At 38.4% G+C, this 26,670-nt stretch overlaps 1 long non-coding RNA gene across 4 annotated transcripts in view; it reads left to right on the forward strand.

Annotated features, from left to right (window-relative positions):
- LOC110354567 (uncharacterized) overlaps positions 1-26,670 on the forward strand; it is a 171,252-nt gene that overhangs the window by 29,741 nt on the left and 114,841 nt on the right. Inside the window, exon 1 of one of the 4 annotated variants that reach the window (XR_011811456.1) lies at positions 41-363. The exons of the other annotated variants lie outside the window; for them this stretch is intronic. This is a non-coding gene — a long non-coding RNA (uncharacterized lncRNA). Of the gene's footprint in view, positions 1-40; positions 364-26,670 lie in introns of those variants that run through there. 4 annotated transcript variants of the gene reach the window in all.

A 26,670-nucleotide genomic window follows, 5' to 3' on the forward strand; every position in this document is an offset into this window, starting at 1 on the left:
TATGCTTGATGCCATGCAGGTACCAGTGGGAAGGGTTCTTCTTGCCTCTGCCAGAAGAACAGTAACAAAGGGGTCGTTAAACTTGGCTCATAATTTCTTTAAATGGTGTTGACAGAAGGGGAAAAAAAAAAAAAATCTGCCCCTTTGGGAATGTGTACCTGGCAGTGGTACAGGAGGTGAGAGAGCTCTCAGCAGCAGGGCCAGGCAAAAAATTAACAAACAGACGAATAAATAAATAAGATTTTGCTGTTAATGAGCTCATTAACAGCTCCTGCTGCCTTCTCGGATGCCTAGCCTATGGTAGCAGGCCTCAGTGGGTGATGAAGTTGTGTTTTGTAAGGGGAGCTGCACTGAGACACCCAGGTAGGTCCGGCCAGGCTGCCAGCCTATGGGGCCTTTGGGATCCCCTGCCTGGGTTGTGTTCCCTCATTGTGAAGTTTGCTGAGCGAATTGGATGGTTCACAGATTTTGAACACCAATAAGATGAGCCCTACAAAATGTAGAAAAAAAAAAAAAGTAAGTAAATACTGGCTGGGGAAAAAAAGTGTGAATCTGTTTCATAGATGCTGTGCTGTTACCACGTCGGTCCCTGCGTCATTGAGTGTCTTGATACTGGAAAGCAAAAAGCACAACGTGCTTATCTGAAAAGGACAAATGAAGGGAAAACATCTCTTAGGATGCTCGAGTAGGAAGATGTTATAAGACATTATCTGGTATGCCTGAACTCCCTCCTACGTGTAGGAGTGTGTATTTGTGAAGCGGTGTAAAATAGTCAATAAAGAACACACAAACAGGAGGAACTTGCTCCAGCATGCTGTTACTAAGCAGGGTAATTAGCATAGTGCCTCTTTTAGAAACCCTGAAGTATTGTGGAAGCCTAAATAAGTTGCAACTACTGTATGAAAACAGTTAGGATCGTTATTCACATGGATTACTCCTAAAGGGTATGCTCATTTAAATTAGCTCATGCTTACTAAATTAGCTAGGAAGAACAACCTCATGTTAATATTTAGCTGCCCAGGAGAGGTAATCAACAGGAGAATACAGTTATCATTAGCATGCTGCTTAATAAATATTTAAGCTATGTAACACAGGAGGATGTAGAGACGTCCAGGCCCCTCACTCTGGTGCAGCTCCTCTTGCCAGGCTGGTGGTCCCTGCTCAGGCTCATGTTCTCCTCGGTAGCTTGCCACAACTACCTCATCTTCTTGTCATTTTATTTTTTTTTAATTATCTTTATTATTTTTTTTTCAAATATCTATCTGTGTTTGCATGGAGACAAAGCTTTGTGTTTCCCCACTGACAGCTGGGAAGGTGACTTCCTTGGAATGGACGCCTTCTTTCCTTTCCCTTAACCGTGTTTTTGGAGAAATCTGTATAAACTGTGCTCTGTCCATCTAGTAAAGCAACAGAGGTAGCTAGAAAAAACAGTTTGTACCTTAGGTGCTTTGCTTGTGTCTGGTTCCTGTTTAGTTCTGAGTGTTTTCTGTGGCCTTATGAAAGACGTGGAAATGATTCCATTCTCCTCTTTACTTTAGCAGAGTTACTTGTTTCCCTTGAACAATTTCAGCTCCTCATTTCGTTCTTACTCCTCTCTCTTCTATTTGAATCTCTTTGAAAGCAAATTTCCAGTGTCTTCAGGCTTTTTTTTTCCCTCCCCCTCCAAAAAACAAAACAAAACAAAACTACTTGCTTAGACTCTATGCAGATCTGCTGCTTAGACTTTTTTTTTTTTTTTTTTTTAACAGCCACCTTTGCTAGGGATTTCAGCGTTTATAAAGATATTGAGATCTCTATTATTGGAAATGGGCTAATGCCAAGTTTAACAGAGCATTGAGTATTAGGTGTTAAATGCACCCACCCATTTCCCTCAGCTTTACTTCGATATGGAATGTAGGGAAGAAAACCCTAGCACTTGTAGTGGGTTTAGTAGTCTAATACCAACACACGGAGCATTTCTAATGTCCCTGAAATCCTCTTAAGTTCAACATAGATGGATTTTGCAATGCTGATTTGAAGAGGAAAAAAAAAAATAAAGCTTGGGAAACAGAATGAAAGGACACCCTAAACATAAAAGTATGTATTTTAGAGGCTAAGATGGTGTGCAAGTAAGCTTTAATCTTAATGTACTTGGGTTTTATTGAAAGTCTTTTGTGTGTATCTTCTCTCTCTCCCCCTCCCTCCTTTCTTTTCCCCTCTGAAATGGAGACAGACTAATGAGTACACTGACTTTCCCTCTGACAACTGGCTGCTCAGTTTATAAATCTGCTTGGCTTCTACAGGTCCCTTCTTGGGCTAAGAAACTTTTGCATACTGTTTTATCATAGACAGCTTATGAAGTACTGTTTGAATGCAGGCTTGGAAGAGAAGGTCAGAGGCAGTCTTGCTGATTTAGTGTTGCCTGTGCATATGCAAGTCAGAGTATTTCTGTCCATCACTTCCCAGCTGAAGGGAGCTGGTGAGCCTTGTGCTTTATGGTGCCTGAGCCACAGCTATCCGTTTATTCCTGAAACTTTTGTAAGGACCTCAGTAGATCTGTGTGATGAGCAACTGGTTGTTTTTTTATAGGAAAAATTTTACACATCTTGAAGGGCCTCTATAATCTGAAATCACAGCTGTTTAAACTGACGGGGTTTTGGGAAGGCTGTTCCTGGGAGGTGCTGATAAAGCATATCGTTCTGGTCTGATTCAATGACAGGCTGAATTAATTTACCCCATTTCAACGATGCTGGATAGTAATCATGATGTGATTACAAGTCATAGGAGTCTTCAGGATGTTGAGTATTCTCTCTGTCTCTCTACTTCATCTGTAGTTCTGTACTTCTCCGCCTCTTGTGTATCCTTGTGAAAGTGAGGAGGAAATGTTGAAGTGCTCTTCTGGAAGTCGTGGAGCTCCTTACAGTGAAACAATTAAAATGTTCAGTAGTTAACAGTTGAAGGAACAGGAAATAAATATTTTTGTTTATTTTGAATGGAAGAACAGTTCACACTTTCTTCAAGTTCCACAGCTGACATATAGAAAGTAATTCCAAAGTCCATTGACTTCTGTTGTCTCAAGGTTATGTTTAGGACATTGAGCAGCTATCAGGATCTCATAGCAAATGGTAAAGTGCAAGCATTCATCAGAGGTCACTGAAATGCACAGGCTTAATTGTAAAATAATTCAAACACAAGCACAATTTACTTCAAAATTATTGTAAAAATAAATTGGAAAATAAAATTTGCTCTTTCCTTGGCATTGTGAGAGATGTCAAAATGTCACAGTGTGGTCATAGACAGCTAGGGAGCTGGATTACAGCATGCTAGCACTGCTGCTGGAGGTGTAGCTTGAGTGTGGCTGCGATGCTGCTCCTTGAGAGCAAAGGTGACTGCTGTATGCCAGATAAGTCACAGATACCACAAATGTGGGTACAGGGAAAAACAAACAAACAAAAAAAACAGTTAAAGCATCTGATCTTGTTTTTAAAAGTCCAAATGTTGTTATGGATTGTTTGGCAGAGTTGTTCATGTAATGATCACCATGTGCTTGTGCACTGTCAGATGTAGTGACGTTTTTGCATGCAAAGTTCTAAGTGCTAAGGATGTAGTCAAGAATACTATCAAATGATGCCTAGTATGAAAAGTGTCTTTTCCATTTAATATACAACATCCTAGTAAATTGTACGTTTGCTTTACTGATTGATTAGGAATTTGAATTACTGGTGGTGAAGGTCCCTTAGCTGTAACTGTTCTTACTGTCCCTAACAGCTCTCTGATGCTTGCTCAGGCAGAAATCCATCCCTCTGTAAAGTGATGACGTGCTCCCTTCTGTAGAGCACTGCTCAGCATTGCAGTACCCTGAAAACTCCTTCCCACTGTCACAGTCTGCACCAGCAACAATAAAACGCTTGTGATCTAGGGTTATAATAAATGTTTCAGCCTGTGACCAGCCGTGAAGTGTATAAGTAGTCATTTGGCATATTTACGCAAATAGGCAATTTACTTCACGTGGCTCACTTAAGTGTAAGCATCTTTGTCCAAGCCATAGAAGGCAGAGTGTGGATGGGCTCAGCCAGTCCATTATTCCATTATTCTTATGTTTGACAGAAAGGTTTTCTTTTCTTCCCTGCTATTCAGAGCCTATTATGAAAAATAGTTCTAAATCATTACCGAAGAGGGAGAAATAAATATACCTTGTATAAATCTTGTATAAATGCTTAAATTCTGGAGTCCAAGGAGATGGTTTGAAAACATGGAAAGAGCACAAAAAAAAAAAAAAAGGATTGTATAAGGATTGTGAAGTTCCTCCTTCTGACTGCTGTACTGCCTGTTGTATACTTGAGGGGAAATTCACCAATGAAACACTTCTGAAGCTTTCCTTGGAGGTTATTTCCTGATTATCCACTGAGTTTTATTGCAAAGGGCAGCAGAAAAGCAGAAATGATCGACAAGCAGAGCATTTCTGGTGCCCGAGAAGATGTCCCGAATTCAGCATGGATGGTTTTTGCAATACTGACTTGAAACATGGTCAAGTTTGGGAGATAGCAACAGAGTACATAAAAAGAAGAGTATCTGGCTAAGGTCACTCTTCCCCCCCCACACCTTCAAGAATCACTTGAGATGCAGTTTACTTAATTTTTATCTTTATTTATTTATTTATTTATTTATTTATTAATACTTTGAGAGTCTATGTTTTAAAGGCTTCTTGAATTAGAATGAAAGTGAGTGGTTGGGGGCAGTTGTGGTTCATAGTTTTATACACTTTTTAAAATTATTTTTATTTTTCAAATTCTGATGCCACTATAGCAGTGTGAAAGTGTAGAAGCAATGGTGGAAGACAAGGAGTGAGACAGGTGTCTTAAGTGTGCTCCCTCTTTGCCTTGTAACATATGGAAGTTTGTTAGAAGTCATCTGAGTTTTCCTACAAGTCGGTTACCGTTATGTCCATGCAATGTGCTACTCTACCAGTACCACAGAAAAATGTGAAAGGCAAGTATCTCTCTTTAGGTTGTTGTTAATGAAACTTTGAACAGATGGAAGACTTCACTGAGGAATGTGTGTTTAGATGTGTGGTTTGTTTTTTTTTCCTGCTCACTATAAATCGTCTTTACCAAAAGCGGAAGGGGAAAGTTTTAATCTATTTTTGAAACAATAACAGTGAAAGTACATGTTAGATTAACAGGAAGGTACAGTAACAAAGGATTACCATCCTTTATTGCAGTTGTTAGGAATTTCTTCAGCTATGATGAGACTGACACGATGCTGTGCCTTAAAGCAGAAAAATACTACAATATTAAATTGCTTAGCCTTACCTTCAATATGAAGAAATATCGAAGATGTATATTGTCCTGTTTGGCTTTTTGTTCTTTTTTTTTTTCTTTTTTTTTTTGACTTCCTTATATCCAGTAGTCAGTTTGCTATATTTCTGAGCTGCTAAAGTTCAATCAGAGCCATAAATAAAGCGTGTATGTATCAACCCTAGGAGGCAAGGGTAAACATTATGTGAAGACAGATGATGCGAGTACTACGGCTGGGTCCCTGGCTGCTCTGGAGTAGCTTCTTCTGCAACCCAGGGGTAACTTTGACAAGTGCATGATGCCAAGCACATCCCCATGCTTCATGAGGCCTGGTAAAGCTGGTCAGGAATTGGTGAGTGTGTGGCAGACATGCTGGGGATCTCTGGTCCGGCTGTGCTTGTGCTGGGATATTCCAGTGTGTGTGTTTCATGCACTCACGCTCCCTGAATTGGTGATAGGAATGGTAACAGGAATAGGAACAGGTAGTGTTACTTGTGTTAGGAAGGAGCTAAATTATATTTGTAAAAATATCCTTACAAAGTGTTGGTTGTGTTAAATATTTAAGGAGCAGCAGAGTGTGGTCTGGCCTCATTAAATATAGCAAGTATTTTAGATGCTGCATGGACTCGTGCAGTATTCAGACTGAAGGTACACTGAAGTCACCTAGGAATAAGTAAATGACTGAAGTTCCTGAACATCATGCTAGGCTAGGAAGGAAAACTGAAATATTGTCAGTGTCAGCAGAAAGGAGATGTTTACCTTGTCTAGTCAGTTCCCACTCTGCCCAACAACATGGGAAGGGGAAGAGGCAGACATCCAAAAGCTTCATGCTTACTTTTTTTGTTTTTGTTTTGTTTTAAACTACTGCTAAAAACTTTGGAAGGAAAGGGGAAAAGTATGGCAAAGTTAGAACTCCCTCTAGAGTCCGTATATGTTTTATCTGACTCTGCTCTGAGGTTTTACCTCTGTGCAACTGCATTTCTGTGACAGCAGCCTGGAGTTACTCAGCTGTCTGGGAAGCTCCTGCCAGTAGGACTGATGTGTAAGAGACCACAACTTGCAGCTGAACCTTACAATTAACTGAGTGAGATCTTTTGGGCTGTATTTAGGATTCCTTTCAGGTTTTCCTGAAAATTGCTAAATATAGTTGTTTAAATCCTTAGAAAAGCATTAGCTTTCTGAAATTGTTTGAAGGTCTTTAGTGTAACACATAGTGAAGAAACTGTTTTTATATTTTTTTTTGCCACACAAATTGTCTTTCTCTTTCTTGATTTCAAGGGTGAAAAAGTGCAAGGTCTGAGAAGTGTGACTGAAAGCATCAGGGACGCTTTTTTTCCAAGTGGTGATGAACTGTTCTCAACTCAGTGTAATGGCAATTATTTAAAGGGTTTTGAATCAGTCCAAGTTGGAAAAAAAAGAAAAAAAAAAAAGTATTGTTAACCTCTAAATCTTCACTTCTGAAATGAATATCTTTTGAACTTTCTGCTTTTAGTATCTCTTTTCTACTCCTTCGTAATGTCCTTATGAAAAAGGGCAGGCTTCTTTATGGCAGCTTATACTGATTTGGGAGAAAAGGTCAGGAAGTTAAAACAGCACCGTTGTGAGGAAAAATGGCGTGTTATTGGTAGGAAGCCATGAATAGATTTCTCAGTTCAGTCTTGTCCTCGTGAACTTAGTTTACAATAGAAAAGTTCATTGCTTTCTGGAAGAGGACCAGGTAGACAAAAGCAAGTCATGATACCTAAGCTTTGTTGGCTCAATTTAAGCGTAGTTTAGGTCTGGATCCAGCAGAAATTCAGACTCTGGAAAGAAATTATGAAACTAAAACTCTGCTTCATTCCATAATGCCATGGAAGGGCTGCATCTGTCTCAGTAAGTTTGCTTGTAATCAGTTCCTTTTTGTATGATTTTTTTTTTTTTTTTTATACCTAGAATGTGACTGGACGGTTGCACATCCTTTTTCTCCCCGTTTGGCACCTTTATAACCAAGTAGGCATCTGTGCATGCAGAGAAGCACAAAAATGTCTAGTTACATAAATCAGGATGCAGTATGCAAAATGCTGATGACAACAAACTGGATTCTTCAAGTCTAAAATCACAGCAAAAAAAGTTAAATGTTAAATTGCTTAGTATTGGAAAAATAGCCAGAGGTTGTAGTTAACTACAGTGAACTTCCTTAGGCTGAAAGAAACTTGGTATAAATGTTAGATCTTTTCAGCTTTAAATCATTCAAAAAAAGCACAACACCCTAAATGGACATCATGGGTTTGCCGTATCAAATGCATGTTATTTTGGACTTGAATAGAAGTATTTAATAAGATGCATTTACCACTTTTTTTTTGACTAGTATATGATTTCAGTTCCTTTACTATGTGCACATCAAGTACTTAATCTGTCAGCAGGTGATGTACTGAGGCTGACAGTGACAGTGTGGCATGAGTTAGTTACCAAGTGCCTTGAAATATCCCCATGCAGAGTTTATCCGGTTTTCAGTATCACTGTGTTTTTTTCCTTTTTTTTTTTTCTTTTTTTATGCATTCCAAATTACTCCACTGCTCAGATAAATAACCAAATGACTTTGTTATTTCTGTGAAATTGCACCCATCTCTTCAATAAACTGCTGTTGTTTTTCCATATCTGAAATACATACCTGGCATACATTTGAGTTGATGGTGACCTTGGCAGTGAGGTAGTTTGGGGAGAGCTTGTGGGGAGTCGGACCACTGTTGTTGTTTGCTTCCCATAATGATCTCACTTGGTATGTGCTGAGGTCTTTAATGAAACAAGGCAAGGACGGGAAATCTGCAATCTGTTAAGATACAACTTACTATAAGTAAGCAAATTTAAATTGTGAGAAGTGCTTTTGTATTTCTTTATCAGAGAACAGAGCCTCTCAGTATAGGCTGGGGAATACAGACACTAAAAATATTTCCTTTTGTTAATGCATAATACTTGCAGATAAAAATACTCTCCCTTTAGTGGCTTCGTCTCAGTAGCACGCAAAGCTATTATGCTCTTTTCCTCTTGTTGTGGCACAATTTTCTCAGCAATAGTATTTAGTACAATGTGTACCCCAAATGCTTTCCAAAAGTGATGAAGTTGGAATTAAATAAGAAGTCGATAAGGAAGTTGGAGGTTGTTAAGGAGCTAGAAAAGATTTCAGGAGCGATGGAGAGGAGATATGCTGCAGCTACATTAAATCAATGTGAACCGAGGGGAGATGGCTGTCAGACTAAGCCTGCGATGAGGGTATAAAGGAGTAGAGAGATTTGTAGTAGGCAAATAGAGTAAGGAGAGAACTGAATTTTGGGTATCTGTCTTGCTGATCTGCTACAAATTCGTACATAAAATACACCCTGATGTATGGAGCTGGTGTGCGTTTTTGTTTAATAAAACCTTTCTGCCCTCATTTTATATAGATGCAAGTTTGCTAAAACTCCTCTGGTCAGTGAGAGAGGAAAATGCAGTCTGAAGTTGCTCCTGAATTAGAAAGGGAGTGTGTGGAGACAGGTTGGCCTGCCTGGTTTTAGGTTTTCTGAACATAATGTTTCTATGTAGAAACACACTTCTACTTGCCTTATTTTCTTGTCACTTCATAAGATAAATTGCAGAATATTGATGGTTGATGAATGGTTCTGTAATGGCCACTAGAGTCAGAAAATAATAATCTTCAGCGCAGACACCTTGTAAAGCTTTCTCCTTGGTCAGCTTTTAAATCAGTCCTCATTGGTACCCTCCCTAAAGAACAGCTAGGGTTTTGCAGTCAAGTCTCCCATCTGACTCATTGTTTGTATTCCGGGTTGTTTCCTCTTAACTAGTTGATGTGCTCTGCTGTGCATCTTGGCACATCTTTCAGCTGAATCATACTTAAATTAAAATGATTTTTTAAGGCTTTGTTTTGCTGGGTTTATTTATTTATTTATTTATTTATTGGTACTAAAATTTTAGCCTCTTCTGCACTATTAGAAAACAGAGCTGCAAACACTGAAAGACAGATCTAATCAACGTTTGCTGCAGCAATTGCCCATGGTTATGTTAAAGCATGTTGTGTATATTCTTAGTTTCCCCAGTGTTAAATAGTTTTCCTTTTTTTTTTTTTTTTTTTTTTTTTCCAATAAAGGTACACGTGAGTTATGCATGCTTTCCCTGAAACTTTTTTTTTCTACATAGGTATGTACCCTCATACTTCAGTGTTGGTGAATAACACTAATAAAGATTGATGTTCATGAACTTCTTGTAAAGCGAGAGCCTTGTAAACATTTTGATCAAAGTCCACTCTGAAGAGTGCTTTTGGAGTTGTGTTTTGAAGACCTGTATGATCATGGCGTTTTATTATTATGCTTTGCAGATGACAGATCACCTCAGCTGCTGAGTGCCAAGAGAAATCAAGTACTTTTTTTAAAATTATTATTATTTACAGAAAGGTTGTTTGACTGTTGTAGTGAGATTTATGAACACAAGAAGCAAAACACTGAAAAAAAAAGTTCATTTGAAGCCGTATACAGATGCTTTCTTGCTCATATAATAAATGTGCATTCATAAAAATCCTTATAGAGAAGAGGATGACAAATGTTCCCCATGGTCAAACCCCAATTCTAGCATTTATCTGTGCCAGAACTGATGTTACCAAAACAGCCTCAGTCTTTAACTTGTGGCTTGTCACATGTAATTTGTTGATGCAAAGGTGTGGCAAAAAATACTCAGGTAATGTTTTTCTGTTTACAGATAATATGTAGATAGGATGAGGTGAGATTTATTATAAATTATTACCAGTTTGCTCAGCTGCAGTTGTGAGGATAGCCTGCTTCAAGGTGCTGAGTGGGTTATAATGGATTTCCTCTACTTGTTTGGCTAGGATCCTTAAAATGCTGAAAATCTTGAAGAGATTTTCTTTTGATCAGTTCAGTCAATAACTAAAAATAATTTGAATACTGAATATTTGAATAAAAATATACTAGTGGTGCTCTGAAACTCTTCTCTGAGCACGATGTAGAGTTGTTCCTTAGTTTCTGTGACTAAGAGCAAAAGAGGATGAACTTCATGGTGTCAGAACTTCCTGATGCAAAGAAGATTCACTCCTGTTGTGGTTTGTCAACTGATGCAGGATTGTTGATGCAAGAGGAGCTTTATTAATATTGGCACTAATAAAATAAGTATTCTAGAGGATTGTTTGTAACTTTTAGGATGTGATGTGTTACCTGATAAGCAACATTTATATAAGAAACGGAATGGTTTCAGCCTACCAATTCAGCTTATTTTCACAGCAAACAACTCAGAGTGGTAATATTTGCCTTCACACTTGTTAGGTGACTCAGTCATGTAACCAAGCATTTTTATTTGTACACAATCAGTAGGTAAGTAATAATTTTCCAACCTTTTGAAGATAAATTTGAGATAAATTAACACAGTATTGGCTTTTATATTGTTATTCTCACGAATGTTGAATGTGAAAACCATAGTTTATTGAATGTATTGAGACCAAGGGCTTTGCAGAGAATTAAAGTAGAAAGAATAATTGTTTTGAAGGAAATGTATCATAAATTCAGCTATTTTTCCTTTGTGCTTAAATCAGGTCAGGTTCCATCCAAATTGGTTCAAGCAAATATGATTGTTCTTTTTGGGCTTCCTGGGGCTTGCCTAATTATAGAAAAAGGAGCTAGCAGTAAGGCAGGGTTTGGCTCTGAACTTTTCAGCTGTTGTATTGTTTCATATTTAATTCTTTTCTTCACTTAAAATATACACTTCTACTGGAACTAACACCCCACCTATTGAATGTAGTATAAAATATTGAGACTTTGTGATTGCTGCCTTTCCTATTCTTTCCTAGAGTACAGTAAAATCCCAAAGAGCTGTATAACAAGTACAGTATTTTCCTGAATGCAGAAAGTAAATTATTTCCATGTAAATAAATGTGTAGAGGAACAATTGTATTGTGTTTGAAGGGAGTATGCTGACTGAAAGTCCCTTGTGCACATGTCGGTTTGTTTATTGAACTTCATGTCCGAAGTTTTGAGGTTTTCAACATTTTTAGGACTTTTTTTTTTTTTTTTTTTTTTTTACTCCAAGAGATGGGAAATTAACTTTAAGACTACAGACAATCATGTCCCTCTTCTCTGAGAGGAAAAAATGACATATATGCATTTATGGCCAGCTGTCACTATCTTGTAGTGTAGTATTTTAGAACCATGTTGTTACTGTACGTAGAATTTTGATAGTAGATTTTATTTTTATTTTTTTTTCCAGCCTTTCAGGCTGCAGATTTGGCTGTACACTGTGAATTGCAATGCAGGAAGCTACTCAAGCTCCTAAAGAGCTAAAACTATGTTGGTGACCTTCTGAGCTCTATGGGCTGTTGTGGCTGTAGCAAACAATGAAACTTGTAAAGGTGGCCTAGGAACAGAAAAATGTCAAGCACAATTCTCAGAGTTTTACTAGCTTTTGAAATTTTCATTTGTACGTATATCTTCATAGGATAAACAAGTAATGGGTAAAAAATAAAGTGAAGTATTGTGCTTAACACTGCAAAAACAAAACAACTCTTCCCTGCCTCCCCTAAAACTCCCCAGGTTTGTTGTTGAGGTGATTACATTGAATACAATGCCATAAAGGAGTAGCAATATCTAAATATAAATACAACATATGAATAATAATTAAAAATAATTCTAAAGCCAAGCCTGTTTCAATTATTTTTAGGTCATAGTAAAGATTAAAGGATGTTTTAAGTAGATGTCAAACAACCATTACTTTTGCAAATTCATTATTCTTTAAGATAACAATTAACATGTATGTAATGGGAGTGAAACAAGTTCAACACTCATAAGAACCAAACTAATTAGAATTGTGCTAAAATGCGTGAGCTTGTTTGAAATTGCCTCAAGCAGCAGGGAATGATCGAGGATTGCAGTTAAACTGATACTACAAAAAAAAAAAGCCATCTGAAACAGTCAGGGCTAACTCTTATTTCCAAGGAAAAAGGAAGAAAAAACTATTAATTTGAAAATGCAAACCTGTTTTTTTTTCTGACCCATTCATTTATTAAATAAGAGGTGTTTAAATGAGCTATTTAAATCTGGAGCCAATCTCATGGGTGTTTAACAAAAGCTGCAAGAAAGTGTTCTCCCCCCCTCCCCCCCCCCCCCCCCCCCCAAACATATTTTAAGGTGAACTCAATAATGTGCAATTCAGCATGTATTAGTGGAGTAAAACTTCATAGTTTCTTCCAAACATATGAGTCTTTATTACATCCCTGTTAGCTTTTCTTGTCTTGCTTTTAATTTCTGCAGCACGGGCACTAAACCTTGCTGTTGGATGGTTGTGGCTACTTTCCAGATGTTTATCCATCAGCAATGGTGGTTGGTTGCTCTTGTACCTACTTCTCTTGTATGACTTTTTTTTTTTTTTCTTCTGTCCCAGTCATACTATGTAGTTCAAATCAAAATTTCAGTCTGAATCTTCCACACTAGCACTGTGTTGAAATGCTGAGCATTCATCAGTCCCAGTGTAACTTCCTTCATAAAGTGTTTTTTTGTAGAGCCTGAAGCCAGGCTTATCCATCATGGCTGTGCTTAAAACTTGTTAAATAGAAATAACTGCAGTTATAGCGCCCATGAGTTCAGAAAAAAAAAATAAATCATAAAATTCTCTGGACTGCTTCACTTATTACAGAAGCAGTGAACGGATAGAGGTGTGCTTGTAGGATAAGTAGATGTTTATTTCCTAGACGTGTTAGAACTAAAGAAATAAGGTAATCAAAATCAGTATTTTCTACCTACAGTGTCACACATTGCACATACAGTATTATTTCTTTTTTGGTATAACTTTTGCCTAAAATTTTACTACTTTAGAGACCTCAGTTTCTACTTTCTCCAATGAAAATCTTCCTCCAACTTTAATCTGTTCTGGTTTTACTCAAGAAGGTATTGGGCTCAGGGAAACCAATGCTCAATTGCCTTATGTTTTGAAGATTATTTCTCTGATGGTTACTATATTTCTGTAATGATATTGAAGATGTTCTTTTCTGTGTATTTTTTTTTTCAAATTGATTTCTTCTCCTAATACTTGTTTAATGTTATAAAGCAGCAGAATCTGAGGCACTTAGTCTTAGAGTATGGTGGAGGTAATGGGAGGAAGGTATTCAGAATGTGAAGCATGGAAAAGCAGACTACTTTGTGTGTGAAAAGATATTGATGTTTCCGCTGCCATAGTGACAGCATCAAACTTTGGGGTCTCGAATTTAATGTCACTTTTTTTTTTTTTTTTTTTTTTTTTTCCTTTGAAAGGACTCTTTCAGGCCATAGGTGTTTGCTATCTGAAATGTTAATGAAGCACAACTCATTCTTCCCTTCATCACTGCCTTGACCCACGTTGTTGGGGATGTGATTCTGGTGCACATGTGAAGTGCTGTGGAATGGGTTGTGTGGGGCTGGCCGCAGCACTGCTCTTGCTGGTGTGCTTGTGATGATGCAGCTCTGTGCCGCTTTGCTGAGCACTGCTTCCCTAATCAAAATTTTATTAAGGGATCTATCAGTCAACTTCAGTGTTTTCTTCATTTATATTTGGCATTAGTATTTTGGCTGAAGTAAAGTAGAAGACTTCTAATGTAGTACTAATCCATTTAAACTGGTAGACCACATGTAGCCTTCACATAATTCCATTTTTATTTTTTTTTATGAATATATTTGCACTTCAGTCAAGCATTGCAATTTGCTGACAGTTTTTCTTTCTGCATATTGATTTCAATTATTTTTGTGCCAAATCTTCCCTTAAACTTCACAATAGACACAGTTCTTCATCTGGGCCAACACCTGTTTCTTATCTTTTATGTCAAGCTCACAGACTGCAAATATTGAAATATAGATTGTTTTCTGTATTATAGCATTGAAAATGCTCTCAAAAACATGAGTATCTGTCTGTATGGGATGGAAGAGACTGTAAATGAACCAATGAATGCTTGAAAACAAAACATCCACAATATGTAAAAACTGTTCTTTTGTATGCAGTCTTTATACATTGAATACAATATTTAATACTAACTCCACACTCCCAACTTTCTAAACACCACATGGAAGATTAAATTAAATAAATTATTTGTAAAAAATATATATTATTCAGTGAAACACTATTTTAAGGAAAGTTTATTACAATAAAAACAGGGTCAAATCTTCATTTCTCTAATTTACCATGACTTCTCCTATGTTCTCAGCTTTTGTTACTGAAGTATTCAAGCTAAATTCCCTTGATGTAATATAATACAGAAGCCATCTTCTAAACATATTTGAGCTGAACAGAGAAATGATTTGCTCTAATTCACTTTATGGAGTTCTGTCATGTTGCACAAATTGCAGTAGCTGAAGATTTGGGTCTCAAAATACTTAAATTGGTTCTTCAAGTCTTTAATAATTTCTCACTGTTGTCACTGTTCTACAATATAGTAATGAATGAGACTTACATTAAGCCTTTTTTTTTTTTTTTTTTTTTTTTTTTTAACTGGGAAGGGAAGCAGAAATGTATACACAAAGCAATGAGCAATGGCTGGCTGCTAGCTCTTGCAGAAAAGCATTAACTGTATTGTGCCATGTAAGGCCAGCTAAACTGCTTTTACAGTTGGACTTCTAATGCAAACTGGCTGGGAAAATGCTGCCTGGGCCTTAGGTAAACTCTGGAAGAGTGCTACAGCTGGGTGCATACTTCAGCCCTGTAGGGATGTGGAGGGAAGCTGAGGAACGAATGCCGACTGTGGAGCAGAGACAAGTTACTTAGTATGAGGTCTGAATATTTTCTGGACCTATTAATACACACTCCACTCTACATGACTGCCAAGTCATCACCCTTATTTAATGCATCTCAGTAATAAATTTAGCTATCTTAATTCAGTAAGGCACTTAATCATGCAGGAAATGTGTGAGTGGAAGAACTCGTTCAATAGACTTGTCCAAAGTTTGGCATATAAATCCTTGGAGCTTTAAGAATAGACCCACAGAAGACAAAGGGCCTACTGAACCCTTCTGCTGGGCATGTGGATCTCCAGAGATTTCTGTAATAATCTCAGTCATATCCAAACTTGTCGCTAGTGGTTGCTTGACCCTGAATGTGTTTATGCTATTAAAAAAGCTGGCAAAAGCTTTTTTAAAGCCATGCCTTATGGCTTTTGGACAGGTTCCTGCCATGCTCTGCTTCTGAGAGCTGCCTGTTAAGGCTTGTGGGGCGGCGTGTGCCAGGAGGCCAGGGGCTGGGCCTCTGCTGAGGCCTTGGGGCCTGTGGCTGTCAGTGTGCTGTTCTGTGGTCCCAGGTTAGCCACAGGATCAGAGACCTTTGTATTTGGCCTTCTGAAGGTTTTACTGTCAGTATGGAAAAACTGACTGGTCATTGTCTCTGCACAACAGAACCAGGACGTGACATTGTAGTCTTGTCTGAAAATGGAAGGCCTGGAATTAGTGCTTACTGCAAGGGATATTTCAGTGCTTGCCTGGAGTGAGGCCAAATTTCAGACTTCTTTTGTTCTCCTTTTTTAAATGTTCATTCCCTTCCTCATTCCTCACTCCAAAGAATCAGGTTGCTATTCAAAATTGGAGGAAGGCTTGCCTGGGCTGAAAAATGTTTTCCCATGGGCAGGAGGGTGTCCAAGCCCAGGTACTGGCACCAATCCTCACCTCCCTTCTGCGACTTCACATACTGCTTGAGGATGGAGGTATGGGAAAAAGGGAACTCTTCTCAGGAGCTTTAGTTAGAGAAGTAGTAAAACAACAGTCTTCAGTGTGTAGTTTTTAGGCATTGTTGACAATATAATTACAAGCAGAACAACTTGGAGCTATTATTGGTTGACATCTCAGATTAATCCATCATTTCATGCCCTGAACTCACTGATATTTTACATCCATATTATGATTTGAAGAGTCCAGGTCTCATTTTCCACAGGAATTAATGAAAACTTCATGGAACAAGAAAGATAATGTAATACAAAGAAAAAGATTGCTATGAAATATTTGTCTAAATTAAGTCTGTAATTGATCTCCTCAGATGTCATGTCTTGAGAAGCTGGCCAAATTTTATTTTGCATTTATTGCTAAATGACTGATTACCAGATAGATGGAACATAGCAAGCACCATATGTTTTGTTTACCTAAAGGCTCATAAATTCAATGTCTGTTGGGTCTCTCAAACATGATATGTTAGCGGATTCCTTCCAGGAAAACAAAAACCAACTACGAAGTTATCAGGTTGAAGTATTATCCTTTCAGATGCTTTTTCAACCCAATTCATTCTTTGGCTGTAAATACAAGCCAGATGCAGTGCTGAGTTCTGATTAATTGTTTGTCAACATGTGTGTAGCTCACTGAGCACGGAGGGATTGTTGGCACCTTGAGTTGCTAATGAACTGTACCCACCAGTCTACACAAAGTCTGCATGTGTATAAACAACTCTCAATAACAGCATATGCCTTGATAAACTGCATTGCCTTACTTAGCAGTGTGACCATCGTGGGGACGTTAGGTCAAACACTGATAGAAGAGTGTGAACGTATTAAATTGTTAGAGTATTTACATTAAGCTAGCTTGTGGAAGGTTAGGGGAGTGGACTGGGGCTATTGTGGTGCTTCTGTCTAGCACAGGCCCTGGAAACTAGAATGAGTGAATTAATGTAACAACATCACTGCACCCTCCTGAGGCAAGCAAATCAGGTAGATCTTCAGGTAGATAACTTGGAGTATATATAATGCCTTGAGGTTGTACGTCAGATCACTAATAGAGGACAATGAATCACTTGCTCTGGCAGTCCCTGTGTTTGGGCCAGTAATCCATGCTGCTTAATGTAGTTATTCTGTACATAACATGTATGTAATTCCTCTGTCTACTGAATTTGTCCCTTCTGGTCTTGTTGACCAGTCCAGTTGCAAATAGAAGGTGAGCCCTTTTGTGCCCCTCTAGGGACCTTTGGCAGTATATACTGCCTGCTGTTCCAACTTCCCTGCTTTGCTTGGGAATCTTTCTGCAAAGCTGACAGCAGCTGTACAAGAGCTTCGCCCCCTGTGGAAATAAGCAAATGATCCAAACACGCAAATGATGTCTTCTCTAATTTCTTTAATTTTTGAAGTGCAAAGTGTTAGCATTCTTTGGATGAGATAACATAAAGATTTTTTCTTGTGCCAGCTGAAAATTAAGTGAAATCTAAAATTTTATGGTAGTGCAGTCTAAGCACACAGATGCAAGATTTTATTTAAAAAAAAAAAAAAAAAGTTGGTGTGTATGTGTATGCTCATCTTCACTGTATGGGTTTCTTTTCATTGTTTTCTTTAAATTATGTTCTGCAGCTACTCAGTATAAATTTTTTACCCTAATGCATATGTATATGTACCTACAAGACATTGGTCAAGAAATAGGAGAGAGGGTAAAAATGAAGAGGAAGAAGAATACAGAAATTTCAAGCAGTGATGATCATCTTAGGAGAAGATACATCAAAACAGGGAGGAAAGAGGACATGATACAGTGCAGGTGATATTAATGAAATCATGAGATGCAGGTGGAAGGAAATCTGAAATATATGAGTACTAGAATAATTTTTTCACTGATAAATCTTGACATATAATCCAAACTAAAACTTCACTGTGCCATTTGGATGCCAAAACCAAGTCCTGTTTCATTTGCATGAAAGCTGGAGGAGGAGACAGGGAAGGAATATTGTTGCTTTTTTCTCATAGAGCTAGGAGGTTATGTTGCTTGGAGAAAGTACCCCTCCATGCATACGTGTGTACTTATGGAGTGAGTACTGAAAAGTTGTGAGGTGTAAATTTTCCTTCAGAGCAGGGAAAGATGGCTTTCTCTGTGGTTTAGTGAAACTTTCAAACATACTACTCTTATTTACTCTTACCTGTGTTGGAGAGGTCAATGAGATGAAATACTTATTCCTGTCTAGTGCTTGAAGCTTTTTTTGGAGACAATGTTGTATTTCTTCAGAATGGACATCTTTCTGCCAGGTCAAGTGGAGTGCAGGCTGTTTTTGTGTTTCTGTGTATGTGTGTGCACAGTTAAATAGTAGGATTGGATCCCTGCTTTCAAATAAAACCAACAATGTTAAACCCTTCATGAGTCCGATTCAGTTGTTGCTAAGCTCAGTAGGAGTTTTGCCTATGGGAAAAACAGAACCTTCACATTAACTTTGATTTCATTCAAGCTCATTTTTGGAAAAACAGCTGATCCACCAGAATACTGTGAATACCACATCTGTGAGTGCTAACGGCTGTTTTTACCGTGTATGATTACCATGAAACTGCTTTGAAAAATCTTAGCAGTAAAGAGTATGAGCCCTTGATTCCTCTCACTAGAATTAATTCAGTTTTCATGAGCACACACAGAACAACAAACTATTAATTGCAGCTGTTACTGACATCCTGAGCATCTCCCATCACTGACAGCATGAAGAGGAAGCATTTGGACTGCAACAATCAGAATTTGGGAGTTCAGCTGAACTCCTTGCTTGTTACAACTTGCAGCACAACTTGCAGGAGCAGTGGGGTGGGAGGCAGAGATAAGACATCTGGGAAAATGGATGGTGGCATACTCAAACCAGCAGAAGCTTGGTTTAGACTTAGCAAAATTAACTTGGATCCATGTCCTGTCGAAGAGCCTCTCCCACCAGCGTGTAGCAGTGAAGACATCTCTGTGGCTACTGCCAAGATTCATGATCTCCTGGCATGTGGGAATGCTCGGAAAGTAGCTGAATGTGCTTGTCCAAAACTTTGTGGAAATAAGTGAGACTGTAGCCAGTAGCAACGTTTCCACTGGTTCCAGTTCTTTGCTGTATTGTATTGTATCCTGGAGGAGAGATGAGGCAGCAGGGCCAGAGGGGAATTTGCAGGCTCTGGACAGCCATGGGGAAAGGAGGATGAGAGTGCAGTTCACATCAGGCATCTAATGCAGGTGTTCTGAAAAATCCTTGGAAGTAAACTTTTTTTCCAGTGATTATGTAAGTGCAAGTTAAGTGATGTGAATCCTCCTCAGGGTATTAGTCATAGTGCAGACACTGTCTTGAAACATTTCCAGTTGATACATCTGTATTTTAAAAAGGAATCACTTGGCTATGGTGGGACTTGCAAGTGTGGCTTGTGAGAAATATAAATCGTCACTGGCTTCTTTTCCTCTTGTGAAGCATTTTGCAGTCCTGTGTTATGTATTCCTCCTAATTGTTCACTATTGGAAAATCTGGTCAGTAGGGAGTTGTTTTTCTCTCTCTGAAATGACAAATACAAAGTTAATTGAAAGGGAAATGATTTTTTTCAGATTTATAGATTTATAAGGCAAAGAAGCTGCATGAGTAACTTTAATTAAATTCATTTTCCTGCAGAGCTTTTCATTGTTTCAGTTACTCAAATCTCTACACGTGTTGATCCTCCTAGCTTTTCAATTTGCTCGCAAGATGTTATTTAAATGCTTGTCAGCTGCCTAAGAAAAGCAGGTATTATTTCAGATGTTGTGCAGGAGAGAGAGAGAAAAAAAAAAAAGAGAGATGATGGCCTTTACTATTTCTGTTCTACTTCGTGTGGGTAAATATATGTCAACACCTACCTGATTTGAGTGATAAATCAAAACAGATAATTGAAGAAAATGACAGAACTGTTATCTTTGGCCTTTGGCTGAGTAACCAGGAGACCACATGGTAGTGATAAGAATGCTTTGAATACCATTAAGTAGGTAATTAAGATGCCTGAGAGGATTATTGAGCTATTAAGTCCTCATATTAGCTTTATATATATGTGGAGTAGCAAGGGCAAAACTAGTAGAGAGGAAGCTTCTGGTGGCTACTGATATATTTTTATCTGGAGGGAGAAAGGGAAGCGATGGAGATTGCTGCCCTGATGGAAAGACAATGCTGAGTATTTTCATGCAGAAGAAAAAAAGATCACTTGGAAATATTGTAGAATGGCAATGTTTTGTGGAAAGAGACCTGACATGATTCGTCTAGCTGTGACGTTACTGCAACAGAAAATAGTTGCAGAGAATTGTTTTATCAAAGAAGCAGCATGATCCCTATGGAGATTAAAAAAGGAATCGTGGTCTCTGAGCTACTGGAGATTAAGAGGCAGATGGATGAGACTTGAGTGAAGAGAAAGCAGTTTTGTTCTTGCACAAAGGGTGTACCTGCTACTTTCATTTCAGTCAGCAGCGACTTCTTTTTGATCCAGGAAAAATGCAAGAATGAGGGAAATTAAAGTTCTTAAACAATATGGTTTGCTTTTTCTTTGCTGAACCACTTGTAGAGAACTTGCATTGAAAATATGATAAGTGTGTATGAAACAAGAGGCTGCTTCACAAAGAGATGGAGACCTGACCCCACAGCACTGGAAGGAAGAGAAATGATTTCCTGTAGCTGGCCTGCTGAGTAGGGCAGCGGGTTTGGTGATGGTGCTTCAATGAAAACAGCCAAAAGAGGTGCTTGTACTACTGTGTTTAAATAGGAAGGATGTTTGCACTCGCAGACCTTTACATCTGAGCCTTCACTGTTTGCTGCATTGTTTGCTTTTATTTTTTAAACTTTATTCCATTTTCTGATTGAAAAGGAGGAAAACTTTTGTTGTCAGTTAAATGCCTCTAAAATTTCTATGCCATCTGGTATGAAATTTTGAGGGATACCAACAATTAAACACCAGGTGAAGGTAATTAAAACAAATGAATGAATGAATGAATACTCAATGAAGTTCCTGAATAGGTCAAAGGACAGTTATCAGTTTTAATATGCAGACTGTTTATTTAAAGAAGGATAAAAACATTGCACTGTGAAGATAAGCTTTAATTATCATAAAGTCCATTTCACGTGAGAAACTGGTATTTTAATTCAAAAGGAAATATTCATAAGTCATCTTAGTTTATAATTTGAATGTAATATGATGAAACCTGTTAATAAGACAAGTGGGATTTCTTCTTTTCGCCATCACAACAGGTGGCTGTGTAACACAGTCCTAACAAAGTGGCCCTTCAGAAATAATAACCTCATGAATTTTAAGAGGAATTTCAAACGTGTGTCAGGGATCCAGCAACAGGATCTCATCTGGTGTGGTAAAGAAATCAAGAGTTAGCTCCAAAGACCAGTGAAGTTTGTGAAGCAGCTTGTGTTGACTTTAGGCAGTGGGTTGGTTTACATGATAGTGAGCAAAGCTGTAAGGTTTGTAAGGTTTCAGCCTGCGGGTGTTTGCATCTTGATCAATGAAAAAGAAATGAATATTGATATAATTGGAAAAAGATTAAGTTGAACGCTAGTGTTATACAGCTAGTAGGAAAATTTTGTGTTTATTGGTGGGGTAAGGAGAATTTTAATACCAAATAATAACTCATGAAAGCTTTATCATATAAAGATAAAAATGTTAGAGTAAACACAGCTCACTGCACAATGAGCATAAACTTGGTTTGTGTGAGGAACAGGTATTCTACCTCAGTGGTGTGCAAATATTCATAAACAACTTGGCCTGGTGTATGATTTTCTGGCTGATTTATTCCAGTAAAGTTCTTCCTAAATTTGTGGCTGGGCTAAGAAAACTTTGTCATGTGTCCTTCAGTTTTTGGTGCATCTTGCTTCATTTAATGAGGCAATTAACCTACAGGGTGAGGCCATGTTTGTCCTTGCTGTGGTGCCCATAAAACACATGGCATATCCGCTCCTTTTATGCTTTCCAGATTTCCATGTGGATTTAGTGCATCAGGTCAACAAGGTTTGGGTAATGTGTTTTAAGTGAGATGTCCAGGTTGGAGCGATCTAGAGGAAAGAAAACTTTTCAAATCTTTTTTTTTTTTTCTTTTTTTTAGTAGTTTCTGGTAAATCTCAGTTTGAAATTTAAAAATGTGAGTTTAAAAACTGAGGTTTGTATTCACCCTTGTCTCTTCAAAGAGGCTTGAGCCTTCTTTTGTGATAGTTCGGCTCATGCTGTATTGTGCTGACAAGGCAGCTCTGCTGCATCCGATGTACAGTCAATTACTTGACATGGGAAGCAGTGAGCTTATTAGAAATTTTGTTTTGCATTTTTGTCTCTTCTGGGCTCCTGCTGGAGCCCGAGCCATGGGTGGGCTTTACCCAGGACCCACTGACCTCAGCTGGGGAGATTCCATCAACCGTCTGAAGTGGATCATGTCCAGAGCGGTCTTCCTTGGTTACCCTCAGCTGCCAATTCTGACCAAATCCCAAGTTGTATGTCACATGCTGAAACTCTGGTGTCATATTCCAGGGCTTTGAGACTTCCCAGTTAGTTGTGGATGGCCTGAACAATTACGTACCAATCACTTTGTGGAAGATTTTTCCAAAGTGTGGAGGCTGTGTGCCTGCTCCCTGTACCCTCTCAATTTATGCTAATTGAAAGTTCAGACCAGATTTTGTTCTTCTTAATTTCACTGTTGATTTGGTGATTATTCCAGTGCTTTCCACTGTAATGGCTTTGCTAATGTGCTACTGTGTCTCAGTAGCAAGCTACTTAATTTATCTCAAAATAGTGTATTTTTTTTAGCATATTTAAGCACATCGAATTATATACATTTTTCAGTCTGACTCCTATTATTCTCCAAAGTGTATAAAAATGGAAAAGAATAAGAAGTGGTCTAAGTGGATGTATGTTTATGAATGAGATTATGACTGTGTGTAAACACACGTTTCTCTTTTTCTCCACTGTGACTGCTCTCTCTGACGTAAATGAATGAGATGACCTTCCCCTGGCAGGGTAAAGACAAAGTGTGTTCGGAGATGTGTATAATTTATAAGGTATTCTCCGTAGATAAGAATAAATACCCTATATAAATCACATCACTGCACAAGTCAGGAAAAATTTTCAGTGCTGTGAAATGCTGCAAACCACGGACTGTCAGTTTGGTATGGTTTGAGAAGTGTGTTGGATAAAAAATAGGTCTGCCACAAAATGAAGTTATAACAATGTATGTTTGTGTGTGTGCGTATTGTGGGGGGAGTGATCCAGCTCCACAACAAGCACTGAAAAATCCATGATTTCCTTGTACTCCTGAGCTGTCTCTAAAGCCTGCTTGTGTCTCATTATTTTTATACAAGTTGACATTTAAATGCTGGTTTCCTTAATTCAGTGGAGGTCACTGAAGTATAAAATAATTTATTTTACTTCTTTTTAATGCTCTCAGTCGGTATGAACACTCATGGATCTTCATCTGCCGAGAACTCAGGCTGGGTATGGCCTGCTTCTCCAGAAGTTGTTGGATTTATGCATTGCTGCAGCGAGGGCAAAGGGAGTGAGATGCCATTTAGGAAAAGAGGCCGGAACGCTGCTGGCTGGAGCCCTTGCCTTGCTGGCCACTGCCAAAGGGTGCAGACAACTGCATGACCTGGGTAGCACGAGCAGCAGCTGCAGAACCCCCGAGGTGGGGTCCCCAATGTGCTTCAGGCACTGGGGTGTCTGCCTAGATAAGCCATATTCCTCAGAGGCTGGAAAATAAATCTGAATCTGAAGACAGACTTATAAACATGAACAATGGGAACGCTGATGCTGAGCTGTCTCATGCAGTTTACAGAGGTACAAACTGTTTTATTGATAGCAGCAGGGGACACATTGGCTGTAATTACATAGCCACAGAACAGGGAATATTTTTTCAAGGTGCCACAGCCCTTGCTTGTTTGCTGTAACCCACTGACACTCTTTCCTTCCAATGGAATACGCTTGTGGCTGTTTCTTGCTCCATAGAAGTAAGCAAAATGAGTTAATCAAATCAAATCCTGAATGTGGGTAAGCGGGATTAAGCCAGACTGAAATTTGAGTCCTAAAGTCCAGTTGAGCTTGAAGAGATGCTTCAAAAAAGATGGAGCAAAAATCTGTTCAGGCTGCTTGGGGAACACCAGGCTGCTTGCAAGGTGAGGTGACAAAGAGGAGTGGTGGAGACCTCTAAATGCTGAACAAAATGAGGCAAGGAGATGCCTGTAGTGTGCAGTGTTTTGTACCTGGTCTCATCATCAATGACTGAAAGAAAGAAAAAAAAAAAAAAAAAAAGGCACTTGGAAACCAAAATCTGAGGCAACTTACTTAGTTGGATCTTAATACAAAAGAAGCTTTGGAGCTTTTCCTTCTCTCGTTTATGCACTTCATAAATTCCCAGTCATGTATAAAGAATTGTGTTACAATAAAAATCTTATAAACCAGAAATAATTCTTATATTCATGTTTTGCCATTTGATGGTTTCTTCTGCAGAAATGTTTTATTAACAAATAAAATTTTGTGCTAGGAAATTTCATGGAGGAAGTCATTATCTAAAATCAGAAGTGAAAATCTTTTGTGCCTGATGAATTGGCTGAATTGTAAGCAACTTAGCTAAATGGTCAAAACTGAATGACTCACTTTGCAGTTACTTTGTGAAGTACTGGACACTTTATTTTTATTCTACCAAGCACATAGGATTATACATTCAATTCCAATCTAAAGCCCATTTAAGACGATGCATGTGCTCCTGTTAGAGTCCTAGCAAAACAAAAGCCTGGCGTGATAATTGGGCTACGGAGCTTTTATAAATTGTGACCACCGAATAGGATGAAATATGTTCATACAGCAGGAAACGGGAAAGCAACATCACAGACAAAGAAACTGAACAAACCATAGATACGTTGAGAATTAGATAAGTTACAGACAAATGATGTTTATTGGCAAAGCAAGCCTGGGAGGGCTTATGTACTAGGAAATAAGGGAGTAAATGGTTGCATTGTAGTCGGTAATTCCAGATTTGATATTTTCAACCTGAATTTATACCACTCAGCCATATAAAGGCTGGAAAAGTTTGTTGAAGTATATGAAAATTATTTGGTATTGGTTATAATTCCTTCCCAAATCTGATGTTATGATAGTTCTGACTTAAACTCAGACTTTATTGTTGTCACTTTGGAAACGACAGCTTTCTGTTTAAGTCCTGCAGTTCTGTGCTGGATGTCATCACAAAACCCACATACACTCCAATTCTGCTGTAAAGATTGTCTTTTTAGTTTAGGTAGACAGTAAATACGGAATTGCTAGCTGCTATGAAATAAAATCTTTGTTTGTTTGTTTGTTTTTAAAAAAGACTTGCCTGCTTATCGTTCCCAGAAAGGTTTCTTTCTTCTTTCATTTTTTAAAATCAGTTGAGCAACAAGTTTATTTTCCTCCTGAAGATTCATCCTCTAACTTCATAAGGACTTTGGGAGGATTTTTCACCTGGTAATAAACATCCTATTTTGCACATGATTTTCCTTTCTCTTCATCTCCCCTGTGAGGCAGCTTATATGTAAGGACATCAGTAGTTTCCTGGGAATCAATGATCTGCTCAATTCTTGAGCATCCAGGAGGTGTCTTCCTTTGGTATCATGATCTTTGCTTCCAGAAGTAGGGAGAGATGTGGGAGGTACGACCCCAACCCATAGCAAATTAAAATTATTTTTTCTTTTCCAGTTAATATTAGAGTGTTTTTAAGTGCTGCAGTACATGAAAGATGTAGCTGACATCAATGGTATCTTAACCTGTGGGTTTGTGCCAGGTGAGGAGCTGGGCTCTACATCTGTTTCCATCCTTAGCAAAACACTTTGAGAGCTACTGCTGCAGTTTTTTAAACTGTAAAATTTACTTCCAGCTGTCGTCGAGCTGCGGTTTGCTCATTCCTACTTAACTGGGAATTCTGAGAAATGATTTTCAAGGATCCCGTAGTTTTCATAATCTGCTGCTGAGGATCAAAGCTGCCTCCTGCAGTGAGGAAACCATGCTTACGTCTAGGAAATGCCCCTGTGGAACTGGGAGAGCTGAAAGCTGCGGCTCTAGTCCCACAGGGCTTGTAGCAGCATCCAGGAACCGTGGTACTGTAGTGACTGCTGCTTGCAGGTGGGCTCTGTGGAACTGCCTGGGGAGGAAGGTGCCGCAGAACCAGGTGCTGTGCCTCCAGGCTTGGAGGGTTGAACAGCTGCCCTGCACCTACAAGATCATTTTAAAGACCTGCTCTCTGGTCCTCCTAGGTAAAAATCCAGGTATTGCCTAGGAACAGGTTGAACTTGCAAGCTTCTGTTTGGATTGCTCTATTTGTGGAGCGTGTAAATCATTTTCTGTAATAATTACGCAGGTTGAAAATGATTAAAATTCATCAGCCTCTACTTACAGTGAAGCCTATGCTCTTTTATGTGGCAGGAGGACCAACTTCTCTTTTAAAAGTGAATTTAAAAGCTTTCTTGAAGATATTAGTGACTGTCTTCTTTATTTCTATTCTTCTATTTTTATGTTTCTTCTTCTATTCCCACATAGCTGGACCATGATATTTTCTTGGGAGTGGCCCCAATGAAATTCAGAAATGTCCTGTCCCAAAAACTATAATCATGTTATCAGTCAGAAAACTGAGAATGAATGAAAAGTACCATTTTAACCATGTACCATTTTTACCAAAAGTGCCATGTTTACCAT

This window comes from Anas platyrhynchos, chromosome 9 (genome assembly GCF_047663525.1).
Source record: "Anas platyrhynchos isolate ZD024472 breed Pekin duck chromosome 9, IASCAAS_PekinDuck_T2T, whole genome shotgun sequence".
Lineage (NCBI taxonomy): Eukaryota > Metazoa > Chordata > Aves > Anseriformes > Anatidae > Anas > Anas platyrhynchos.